Source organism: Oryx dammah, unplaced genomic scaffold, assembly GCF_014754425.2.
Source record: "Oryx dammah isolate SB20612 unplaced genomic scaffold, SCBI_Odam_1.1 HiC_scaffold_27, whole genome shotgun sequence".
In the NCBI taxonomy this organism is placed as follows: domain Eukaryota; kingdom Metazoa; phylum Chordata; class Mammalia; order Artiodactyla; family Bovidae; genus Oryx; species Oryx dammah.
In genome coordinates this window covers 57014833-57028631 of record NW_024070211.1, presented here as the reverse complement: position 1 = coordinate 57028631, position 13799 = coordinate 57014833, and the positions used below count along the sequence as shown (strand labels likewise).

Below are 13799 nucleotides of genomic sequence, written 5' to 3'. Positions count from 1 at the left end.
CACATATAAACTGAGAGAGGATGGAAAAATATATTCCATGCAAATGGGAAGCAAAAGAAAGTTGGAGTAGCAATCCTCATATCAGATAAAACAGACCTTAAAATAAAGAATATTACAAGAGGTAAGGAAGGACACTGCATAAGGATCAAGGTATCAATCCAAGAGGAAGACATAACAATTGTAAATATCTATGCACCCAACATAGGAGCACCTCAATACATAAGACAAACACTAACAGACATAAAAGGAGAAATTGACAATAACATAATAATAGTAGCAAACTTTAACAATCCATTCACACCAATGGACAGATTATAAAAACAGAAAATTAATAAGGAAACACAAGTCTTAAATGATACTTTAGATGAGATGGATCTCATTGATATCTTCAGGACATTCCATCCAAAGGCAGGAGAATACACTTTCTTCTCAAGTGCACATGGAACATTCTCCAGGATAGACCACATCTTGGGTCACGAATCACATCTCAGTACATTTAAGAAAATTGAAATCATATCAAGCATCTTCTTCAACCACAACACTATGGGACTAGATATCAATTACAAGGAACAAACTGTAAGTAACACAAACACTTGGAGATTAAACAATACACTTCTAAATAATAAAAGGGAAATTTTAAAAATTCTAGAAACAAATGACAATTAAAACATGACAACTCAAAAGTTATGGGATGCAGCAAAAGCAATTGTAATAGGGAATTTGATAGCCATACAATCCTACCTGAAAAGACAACCTAACTTTACACCTAAAACAACTGGAAAAAGAAGAACAAAAAAGAAAAAAAATAGTAGAAGAAAAGAAATCATAAAGGTCTAAGCAGAAATAAATGAAAAAGAAATGAAAGAAATAATAGTAAAGATTAATAAAACTAAAAGCTGGTTCTTGGAGAAGATAAACAAAATTGACAAACCTTTAGCCAGATTCATCAAGAAAAAAAAGAGAAAAATCAAATCAACAAAATTAGAAATGAAAAAAGAGAGGTTACAATAGACAATGTAGAAATACTAAGGATTATTAGAGATTACTATGGACAACTATATGGCAATAAAATGGATAACCTGGAAGAAATGGACAGATTCTTAGAAAAGTTCAATCTTCCAGGACTGAACCAGGAAGGAATAGAAATTATGAACAACCTAATTCCAACCACTGAAATTGAATCTGTGGTCAAAAATCTCCCCAAAGACAAAAGTCCAGGACCAGATGCCTTCACAGGAGAATTACATCAAACATTTAGAAAAGAGCTAATGCTTATCCTTCTGAAACTCTTTCAAAAAATTGTGGAGGAAGGAACACTTCCAAGCTCTTTTTATGAGGCCACCAGAACCCTGATACCAAAACCAGACAAAGAGAACACAAAAAAAGAAAACTACAGGCCAATATCACTGATGAGCATACATAGATGCAAAAATCCTTAACAAAATTTTAGCAAACAGAATTCAGCGCCTGGAGCGGGTGTGGAGAAAAGGGAAAAGGGAATGCTTTTGCACTGTTGGTGAGAATGTTAATTGATACAGCCACTATGGAAGACAGTATGGAGATTCTTTTAAAAATTTAGGAATAAAACAACCATATGACCCAGCAATCCCACTCCTAGACATATACCCTAAGAAAACCAAAATTGAAAAAGACACATGTATCCCATTGTTCTTTGCAGCACTATTTACAATAGCTAGAAATGGAAGCAACTTAGATATCCATTGACAGATGAATGAATAAAAAAGTTGTGGTACATATACACAATGGAATATAACTTGGCCATAAAAAGGAATGCCTTTGAGTCAGTTCTGATGAGGTGGATGAACCTAGAACTTATAATACAGAGTGAAGTTAGCCAGAGAGAGAAAGACAAATATTGTATTCTAATGTATATATATATATAGAGAGAGAGAATCTAGAAAAATGGTACTGAAGAATTTCTTTACAGGGCAGCAATGAAAAACAGACATAGCGAATAGACATATGAACGTGGGGAGAGGGGAGGAGAGGGTGAGATGTGTGGAAAGAGTAACATGGAAACTTACATTACCATATGTAAAATAGATAGACAATGGGAATTTGTTGTATGGCTCAGGAAACTCAAACAGGGGCTCTGTATCAACCTAGAGGGGTGGGATGGAGAGGGTGATGGGAGGGAAGTTCAAAGGGAGGGGATATATGTATACCTATGGCTGATTCATGTTGAGGTTTGACAGAAAACAACAAAATTTTGTAAAGCAATTATCCTTCAATAAAAAATTAATTTTAAAAATGAATCAATATGATAGATATAATAATGATAGAATAAAGGACAAAAACATGATGATCATCTCAATAGATAGAAAAAGGACATTTGACCAAATCTAGCATTTTCAGTGACTGAAAATATGCAAGGAGCCAAGAGTAGAAGGAATCTTTCTCAGTCCAATAAAGAGGATTTAGTAAAGTCCACAACATCATACTCAAAAGAAAAAAACTGAATACTTTCTCATTAAAGTCAGGAACAAGAAAGATATTCACTTTTGCCCTCCTATTAGGCAAGAAAAAGAAATTTTTAAAGAATCAAAGCTGGAAAAGAACAAGTAAAACTATCTGTCTTTACTGAAGCCATGCTCCCATATATACAAGGCCTTTACAAAGCCACAAGAACACTACCAAAATGAATAAATAAACACAACAAGGTTGAAGGATTAAGATCAATGTATAAAAATAAGCTGTACTTCTATATATCTGTTGTTGATGTTGTTGCTATTCGGTCCCTAAGTTGTGTCCCACACTCTGCAACCTCATGGACTCTACCACACCAGGTTTCTCTGTCCTCCGCTATCTCCTGGAGCTTGCTAATTTATGTCCATTGAGTGAGTGATACTATCTAACCATCTCATGCTCTGTGGCCCACTTCTTTTGCCTTCAGTCTTTCCCAGGATCAGGATCTTTTCCAGTGAGTTGGTTTTTCACCTCAAGTTTCCAAAGTATTGGAGCTTCACCTTCACCAGCGATTCTTCCAAAGAATATTCTCCTTTAGGATTGACTGGTTTGATCTTCTTGCAGACAAAGGAGGTCAAAATAATCTTCCCCAGCACCACAATTTATAGGCATCAATTCTTCAAACTCAGCCTTCTTTATGGTCTAACTCTCACATCTGTACATGACTACTGGGAAAACCGTAGCTTTGACTATACAGACTTTTTTCAGTAAAGTGATGATGTCTCTGCTTTTTAATACACTAGGTTTGTCATAACTTTCCATCCAAGGAGCAAGCATCTTTTAATTTCATGTCTGCAGTCACTGTCCTAGGTGATTCTGGAGCCCAAGAAAATAAAGTCTGTCACTGCTTTCAATGTTTCCTCTTTTATTTGCCATTAAGTTACAGGACCAGATGCCATGATCTTAGTTTTTTAAATATTGAGTTTCAAATCAGCTTTCTCATTCTTTTTTTTTTTTTCACCCTCATCAAGAATCTTAGTTCCTCTTCACTTTCTGCCATAACAGTGGTGTCATCTACATATCTGAGGTTGTTGATATTTCTCCTGGCAATCTTGATTCAAGCTTGTGATTCATACAACTGGGCATTTGGCCTAATATACTCTGCATAGAAGTTAAATAAACAAGGTGACAATATACAGCCTTGACGTACTCCTTTCCCAATTTTGAACCAGTCAGTTGTTCCATATCTGGTTCTAACTGTTGCTTCTTGACTGGCATACAGATTTCTTAGGAGACAGGTAAGGTGTTCTGATATTCCCAGCTCTTTAAGAATTTTCCACAGTTTTTTGTGATCCACACAAAGGCTTTAGCACAGTCAATAAAGCAAAGTAGATTTTTTTTTTCTGGAATTCTTTTGCTTTCTCCATGATTCAGTGAAGTTTGGCAACTTGATCTCTGGTTCCTCTGCCTTTCTAAAACCTAAATTGTACATCTGGAAGTTCTGGTTTCACATACTTCTGGAGTCTAGCTTGAAAGATTTTGAGCATCACCTTGCTAGCTGTGAAATAAACGTGATTGTGGGGTAGTTTTAACATTCTTTGGCATTGTCCTTCTTTGAGATTGGAATGAAAACTGACCTTTTCCAGTCCTGTAGCCCCTACTGAGTTTTCCAAGCTTCCCGGTACATTGATTGCAGCAATTTAATAGCATCATCTTTTAGAATTTGATGTAACTCATCTGGAATGCCATCACCTCCACTAGCTTTGCTCTTAGTAACACTTACTAAGGCCCTGTTGACTTCACACTCCAGCATGTCCAGCTCTAGGTTATTGACCACACTGTTGTGGTTGTCCAGATCATTAAGACCTTTTTTGTATAGGTATTTGTGTTCTTTCCACCTCTTCTTAATTTCTTCTGCTTCTTTTACATCCTTACTGTTTCTGACCTTTATCATACCCATCATCGCATGAAATATTCCCTTAATATCTCCAATTTTCTTGAAGAGATCTCTAGTTTTTCTCATTCTATTGTTTTCCTCTATTTCTTTTAGTTGATAATTTAAGGACTTATTGACTCTCCTTGCTGTTCTCTGGAATTCTGCATTCATTTAGGCTAATCTTTCCCTTTTTCCAGTGCCTTCACTTCTCTTTTTTCCTCAGCTGTTTGTAAAGCCTCCTTAGACAACCACTTTGCCTTCTTGCATTTCTTATTCTTTCAGATGGTTTTGGTCATTGTCTCCTGTACAATATTATGAACCACTGTCCATAGTTCTTCAGGCACTCTATCTACCAGTTCTGATCCCCCGAATGTATTCATCATCTCCACTGCATAATCATAAGGGATTTGATTAAGTCATCTTGAATGACCCAGTGGTTCTCCCTATTTTCATTCAGTTAAGCTTGAATTTTGCACAAAGGAACTCATGATCTGAATCACAGTCAGCTCCAGGTCTTTTTTTTTTTTAATTTTGCTGACTGTATAGAGGGTCTCCATGTTTGGCTACAAAGAACATAATCAATCTGATTTTGGTGTTGTTCATCTGATGATGTTCATGTGTAGTCTCTCTCTTTCTCACACTAACACTTGCAATAGCAATCAATCGAATAAAATACTTAGGAATAAATTTTTTAAATAAATGCAAGACATATCAGAAAACATTGTTTAAAGAAATTTAAAAGATTTAAATAAAAATAAATACATCTCATGTTTGTGGATCAGAAGGTAATAATATTGTTAGGATGGCTATATTCCCCATATTTATCTACAAATTCAAGGCAATTCCTATCAAAATCCCAGTTAGCTGTTTTGCAGAAACTGACAAAATAATTCTAAAGTTTATATGGTTATTTAAGTTAACTAGAATGTCTAAAACAGTATCAAAAAGAGTAACAAATTTGGATTACTTCATTATCTGGTTTCAAAGCTACAATAGCCACAAATGTGTGGTCCTTGCTTTAAAAAATACATATAGATCAATGTAGTGGAATGGAGAGTCCAAAATTACACCTTTATGGTCAATTGATTTTTTTTACACACAAGACAATTCAATTCGGAAATTGTAATCTTTTCAACAGTTCGTATGTAGGAGGACAACTGGACAACCACATGTAAAAAAAGAAAGAAAGAATTTATTTAAAATAGATCATAGACTTAAATATAAGAGCTAAGACTTTTTAATCCCCTTAGGCAATGACTTCTTAGATATGACACCAAGAGTATAAGCATCAAAAGAAAAATATAGATAAATTTTATCTCATCAAAACTAAAAAATTTTTTGTAATTCAAAGGACAGCCACCAAGAAATTATTAGATTAGCTAGAAAGTTTTTTCAGTATATGAGGGAAAAGCTTTGTGGCCAAGCCAATAAATAAATGCTACACAAAATAAAAGATATTTATAAATCATACGCATATATGTATACAAAGAGAGTTATATCTTTTAAAAAATCCTTACAACTTAATAACAAATTACAGATAATCCAATTTAATATTGGCAAATCATTTCAACTGATATGTCTCCAAAAATGATAATTCGTGTGGGCTCAGTCTCTCAGTCATGTCCACCTATTTATGACCCTATGGACTATTGCCTGCCAAGTCCACAAGGCTCCTCTGTCCGTGGGATTTCCTAGTCAAAAATACTGAAGTCACCTGCCATTTCCTTCCCCAGGGGAATCTTCTTGACCCAGGGATTGAACCTGCATCTCTTACACTGGCAAGTGGATTCTTCACTACTGAGCCACCTAGGGAGCCCCAAGATGATGATACAAACAGCCTACAAGCATGTGAAAGTAAGCATGACATCGTTAGTCATTAGGGTAATTCAAATGAAAACCACAGTTAGATACTATTTCACACCTACTAGCGTGGCTAGGAAAAAAAAAAGTATTGATGTGAATGTGGAGAAATTGGAGTTCTCTTACATTGCTGGTTGGAAGGTAAAATTGTAAAGCTACATTGAAGAAAGTTTGGCAATTCTTCAAAATGTTCAGTATAGAGATACTATATTACTCAGCAATCCCCCCACCCCAATATGTGGAAAGAAGAATAAAAACACATGTTGACACAAACATGTATGTGAGAGAAATGAAAACCTGTCAACACAAAAAATGTGTACACAAATGTTCACAGGAGCATTATTCATAACATCTGAAAAGTAGAAAAACAATGTACTAATTTCTTGTGGCTGCTGTATCCAATTGCCATAGTCTTGGTGACTTAAAAAACAAATTTATTTTCTCACATTTCTGGAGGCTCCAAATTGCCACACGCAGGTAAGCATCTTTCCTAGTGGTGTTAATTGTCATTATGAAATTGTTGTGTGCATGGTTTAGAATAAATAAAACTGATAATTATGACAGATAATTAGAGCTACAAGTATGAAACTAGAAAATAACATGTTAAAAATTTTGTTACTCTATACATTGAAAATCATAAAGACTGTAAAAAAATTACTCTAGATTCCAGTTCTAAAGCAAAATAGAATGTGCAAAATGAAGCTATATAACAGTTTCTCTTATCAAAGACCAAGGAAAATGCCAAATACTAGAAAGTATCTGTGAAAAGGATTCACAGACCAAATTTAACGAACTTTTATTGTTCAGGGGTGAGAAATGTATTAGTTAGGTTAATAGCTGCAATGGATTAAAGCAATCAAGCAAGTCTAAATCCAGGAGTTCATAAAGATACAAAAGCAACAACAAGAAAACAAATAAAACACTTGCCATTGCTAAGGAAACAATCCAATATTTTTAAACCTGGCTAAAACAAATAAGCAAAAGGAATTCTGCTGCCTTCACTGTATGAACTGTAACTCACAATAATCAAGTATGGATAACAGAAGCTTTCCCTTTATGAAAATATTCCATGAACTAAACACAGAATGATAAAATAAGTATGTCAATAAATCTCCAGTTAATTAATGGATATAGACAATGATTATCAATGACTACTAATATCATAAAAAGGGAGAAAAATCTGACCATCGTAATGGAAGTACCCTGCAACTCATGAAGTAGTCTTGTAAAGACAAAATTAAATATAAACTTAAGGAAGTTTCCATATTTAAGCATAAACGTACAGAAATACAGACTTCTCAAGGGGCACTAATGGCAAAGAAACCACGTGCCAATGCAGGAGATGCAAGAGACCCAGGAGACATGAGACACAGGTTTGATCCCTTGCCAGGAAGATCTACGGGCATAGGGCGTGGCAACCCACTTCAGTATTCTTGCCTGGAGAATCCTGTGGACAGAGGAGCCTGGCAGGCTATAGCCCATAGGGTCGTGAGGAGTTGGATACGACTATAATGATGGCACGCTCACAGGCACATACAACAGTTCAGGATGCAAAGGAATCTGATAAATGATACCAGACATCAAAGATTCTAGATATGTTCTATGCTTCAGCTAACAGAACACCCAAAAGCTTTCAAAATTTTTGCAGAATAAAAAGAATATAAAGATCAAATATCTTAAATTATATTTACAAAACCATCATACTCTGGATATGAAAACATGACCAAAAAATAGCGCAATGACACAAATTGATGTAAGACATAGACAAAATTCACTAATTGCACTATTATAAATAAATTATATAAAACATGTCCTAAACAATGTATTAACAAGCAATCCTACAGAATATTAATACAGGAATATACAGCTACCAAATGCCTTATATTTATCTTGGTAGCTGAAAAGGCATAGATATTTCTGTACCTGCTGGACAAACAATAGCCAACAAAATTCAAAACCTATTCTTGATTTTGAAGTAAAAATAAAGCTCCTAATAAAGTGTCAGTAGATTAAACCAAAGGCAGCATAATGCTTAACGGTGAAACAATGAAAGCATCCCTCCTAAAATCAGGACTAAAACAATATTGGCCATTCTCCTCACTATTTTTATAATTATTTTAGAGGTCCTAGCAAGTACAAGAAGGGAAAAGAAAGACATATGAGGCATAAAATTGGAAAAGATTTGTAATTGTTTTCATTTGCCAAATATAACACAGCATATCTAGAAATCCCAAGAGTTAGCTCAACACAATTAAGGACTAAAAAAGAACCCAGTAATGTGGCTGATTACAAAGTTAACATATAAAATTCAATAGTGACATACTGTAAAAAGATCAACCACTTAGAAGAAATATGAGAAAAAGACTATAGTTATAATAGCAACAAATAATAAAAATGTAACCATTAACTAGAAATATGCAAGTGCTCTGTGAAGAAAGATTGTAAATGCTAGTGAAATTTTTTAATTTTTTTTAAATCTCTTTTATTGAATGGAAAGACATAATCTTTTTTGAGAAGAAAAAGTCAATATTATAAAGCTATTAAGACTGTCTATAAATTCATAAATAAATCTACATAAATCTTTAAAGCTGTAACACTTTATCTGTACATGTACATTAATATAATTTTGACATTTTAAAAGGGAAGGAGAGTTAGTAAAACCACACAAGCTAATTCAACAACTTAAATGAAAAAGTAAACATAAAAGTATATCCCAGATAATCTAAAGAACACAATAAGTATTAAGTATAGTAATTAAAAGCTTAAGATTAACATATAAATAGAAGACCAATAGTAATGAAATGGAAAAGAATTAAAAAATAAGATAAAATTTAATAAATGAGATAATAATAGGTCAAACCAGTTGAGAAGAGAAGCAAAAGCCAAAGGAAACAAGGAAACATATACCCATTTTAATGCAGAGTTCCAAAGAAAAGCAAGGAGAGGTAAGAAAGCCTTCTTAAGTGAACAAAGCAAAGAAATCAGGGAGACAATAAAATGGGGAAGACTAGAGATCTCTTCAAGAAAATTAAAGATACCTAGGGAATATTTCATGCAAAGATGGGCTCAATAAAGGACAGGAACATAATGGACCTAACAGAAGAATAGGTTGCAAGAAAACACAGAAGAACTATACAAGAAAGGTCTTAATGACCCAGATAACCATGATAGTGTAGTCACTTACCTAAAGCCAGACATCCTGGAGTGTGAAGTCAAGTGGGCCTTAGGAAGTATTACTACAAACAAAGCTAGTGGAGGTGATGGAATTCCAGCTGACATGTTTAAAATCCTAAGAGATAATACTGTTAAAGTGCTGCACTCAAAAAAATAATAATAATAAAGTGCTGCACTCAATATGCCGACAAATTGGAGAACTCAGCAGGAGCCACAGGACTGGAAAAGGTCAATTTTTACTCCAATCCCAAAGGAGGACAAGGCCAAAGAATGATCAAACTAACTCGCAATCACATTTATTTCATATGCTCACAAGGTGATCCTAAAAACCCTTCAAGCTGGACCTCAACAGTACATGAAGCAAGAGCTTCCAGCTGTACAATCTATGCCAAAACCAATACAGAATTGTAAAGTAAAAATTAAAAATAAATAAATAAATTTAAAAAAAAAAAAAAAAGAAAAAGCAGAGGAACCAGAGATCAAATTGCCAACATCTTTTGGATCTTAAAAAAGGAAGGGAATTCCAGAAAAAAATATCAACTTTGCTTCATTGACTATGCTAAAGCCTTTGACGGTGTGGATCACAAGGAACTGAGGAAAAGCGTTAAAGAGATGGAAATACCAGACCACCTTATATGCCTCCCAAGAAACTTGTATGCAGATCAAGGAACAATAGTTAGAATCAATTAGGAAAGGAGTACATCAAGGCTGTATATTGTCACCCTGCTTATTTAACTTATATGCAGAATACATCATGAGAAATATCCAGCTGGATGAATCACAGGCTGGAATCAGGATTGCCTGAAGAAATAACAATAATCTCAGATATGTAGATGACATCACCCTAATGGCAGAAAGCAAAGAGGAACAAAGGAGCATCTTGATGAATGTGAAAGAGGAGAGTGAAAAAGTTGCCTTAAAACTCGACATTCAAAAACAGAAGATCATGGCATCCGGTCCTATCAATTCATGGCAGATAAATGGGGAAACAATGGAAACAGTGACAGACTGTTTTCTTGGGCTCCAAAATCACTGCAGATGGTGACTGCACCCATGAAATTAAAAGACGCTTTTTCCTTGGAAGAAAAACTATGACAAACCTAGACAGTATATTAAAAAGCAGAGACATCACTTTGCTAACAAAGGCATCTAATCAAAGCTATGGTTTTTCCAGTATTCATGTACAAATGTGACAGTTGGACTATAAAGAAGGCTGAGTGCCCAAAAATTGATACTTTCAAAGTGTGGTGTTGGAGAAGACTCTTGAGAGTCCCTTGGACTGCAAGAAGACCAAACCAGTCAATCTTAAAGGAAATCAACTCTGAATATTCATTGGAACGACTGAACCTGAAGCTCCAATACTTTAAAGGCCACCTGATGCAAAGAGCTGACTCATTTGAAAAGACCCTGATCCTGGGAAAGGCTAAGGGCAGAAAGAGAGGGGAATGACAAAGGATGAGATGGCTGGATGCCATCATAGACTCAGTGGGCATGAGTTTGAGCAAACTCTTGGAGATAGTTAAGGACATGGAAGGCTGGTGTGCTGCAGTCCATGGTGTCACAAAGAGTCACACCCTACAGAGTGACTGAACAGCAAAAAAAGAAAAGAAACCAGAACAGCAAACCAGTTAGGAAAAGATGGATTGTTTGATAACTGGTGTTTAGACAAATGGATAACCTTCTGGAAAGTAATGGTAAATGGATCCCTTACTTTACTTTTTGTATCAAAATCTTTTTATATGAATCTGAATCAAATTGTAAAAATCATAAAATACTAGATAAATATGAGATAATTTTTAAAAATAAGATCATACAAATTGATCTATAAATTAAGACTAATTCAAAACTCAACAAGATTGTTCACGGAAGTTGACATGTAATATCCTCACAAAATAGAATATGCTTAAGGTATGAAACCCTTAAATGAAAAAAGATAGATCATCTTGCTCTCAGTTCAGTTCAGTCGCTCAGTCATGTCCAACTCTGTGACCCCATGGACTGCACCACACCAAGCCTCCCTGTCCATCACCAGCTCCTAGAGTTTACTCAATCTCATGTCCATTGAGTAAGTGATGCCATCCAACCATCTCATCCTCTGTTGTTCTCTTCTCCTCCTGCCTTCAATCTTTCCCTGCATTAGGGTCTTTTCAAAGGAGTCAGCTCTTCTCAAAAAGTACAATCTGTGTCCTGTACCCAAGTTTCCTCTTTACAAATAAATGCTCATCCCAAGAGTAAATTCTAGATCCTCTCTGATCTTCATTGAACTTTTTGAATAAAGTGAGCAACAAATTTCCTAGCATAATTTGCAGGTTTTTTTTTTTTTTAATGTGAGACAAAAATATAACCCCTTTGCAAGTCCACTTTTTCTGTGCTTGCTCTGGTGTTTCAAGATTAATTGAAGTGTAACTGATTTTTATCACTAGAAAGCATACACTAATTAAGTGTTAGCTTCATGGTATTTCAGGCAAGGTCTGAACATATGTCCTATGGAATTTCATTGATACAAAGTGATAAACTCACTCATGCTAAACTTAGTCTTCCTTCTACAAACACATACTCTCCTGATTAAAAAGAGAGCTTGTTCCAGTGCCTGCCTAGTGGTAGTATTTATTCCCCACAGTGCTTTGTTGACAAATGAGATAATGTTTGACACTAACTAGCAATGAAATATGATTCCCAGGATTGAGGCGATGTGTTTGACCCTCTCTGTTTTCATGATGCATATTACTGAAGGCGCCTTCAGGACATTTTACCTCAAAGTGAATTTTTGTTGCTGTTAAAGAGAGTGAGAAAGCATGGAGCAGATTTATGAGCCTTGCCTGTCTGCCTAGGAATGTAGCTGTTTTGACATAATCTCCAGGAGACGCCTCAGGTATTGAATTAACTCAGCAGTCACATTGGACAGTTAGGTTTCATTCATTTTACCAGACCCTGACAATGCTGAATCCAAGCTGCCTTCACATCCAAAAGAATCCCTCTTACTGGCTGAAAGCTGGAATACATCCATTCATTCAACATTCATTGAGAACATAAGTCAGAAACCTTTGTAAGTGATGAAAGTGAAAGTGAAAGTGAAAGTCACTCAGTTTGCGACCCCATGAACTGTAGTTCATGGAATTCTTCAGGCCAGAATACTGGAGTGGATAGCCTTTCCCTTCTCCGGGGGACAGAGAAATAAGGCAATCAGGCAAAAAGTTTTATCTTCAGGAGCTTACATCCTGATACAATATATGGTGTCACAATAATCATATATATTTGAGTAATACTAGTAGGATTCCAAATTAGGCTAGATCTCTGCAGACAAATTGTATGGAAGTGGAATCAGAAAAAGAGGATGGAACCACAGCCAGCACAATTACCTAGCAATCTCTTCTTTTACAGGAACCTTCTTTAGTTACCTTATTGGGTACATCGTATTTTAGGAGGTTAGTATAGAAACTGTGATTTTGATTACCAAGTAAAAAGTGAAAGATTCAAAACAGGTCACCAGTTTGAGTGTCTGCTGGGCTACACCACTATTTCTTCTCATTCCTAGTGATAAATAATGATCTACTACTTGGAAATTATGGTTTTAGGTTTAACATAGCCTAAGCCTAAGACTTTGATCAACTTTTAATCTCTAAATATTAACTTAGCTATTTCTTATCATTTATGCCATTTCATCCTATCAACAATGCCCTGTAGTAGCTGAATTTGGTATCCTCACTTTTTGGATAAGGAAATTGAAGTTCAAAAGGGTTAGATCAGGGACTTCCCTAGTGGTCCAGTGGCTAGGAATCTCCCAACCACCACAAGTGACACAGGTTTGATTTTTGGTCCAAGAAATAAGATCCCAAATTCCGCAGGGCAGCTAAGCCTCGTGCCACAACTGCCAAAGCTCATGTGCTCTAGAGCCTGTGCTTCAGAACCAAGAGAACACTGCAGTGAGAAGCACTGCAGCTAGAGAGTAGCCCCTGTTCACTGCCATCTGAGAAACTGCTTGGGCAGCAACAAAGACCCAGCACAGCCAAAAATAAATAAATAAATAAAGGTTATGTAAGGTACAGAAGGTCACACTGCAAGAAGATGATGGAATCAGAGCAGACACAGGTCTGCTTCAGTGCTGGTATTCTGACCAAGGCCATCAGGTGTAATGATCTACATAATGCTTTCAGATGCTATGGGGGAAGCAAGGATGCGTAGCCATGGCCCTTGCCCTCTAGTACTTTAGAAACTAAGATACAAACAAAGCATCAGCACAAATAATTGCAAGGCAGGATTATATATCTTTTTAACATAGAAAACACATAAGTCTGGATAATAATCAGTTCAGTTCAGTTCAGTTCAGTTCAGTCACTCAGTCATGTCTGACTCTTTGCGACCCCATGAATCGCAGCACGCCAGGCCTCCCTGTCCATCACCA

General features: G+C 35.7%; 2 pseudogenes; one reads left to right on the top strand and one right to left on the bottom strand.

Annotated features, from left to right (window-relative positions):
- Window positions 1-3818: 3818 nt before the first annotated feature.
- Window positions 3819-4468, bottom strand: LOC120854694 (annotated as a pseudogene).
- Window positions 4469-9220: 4752 nt separating this feature from the next.
- Window positions 9221-10087, top strand: LOC120854114 (annotated as a pseudogene).
- The last annotated feature ends 3712 nt before the right edge of the window (window positions 10088-13799 follow it).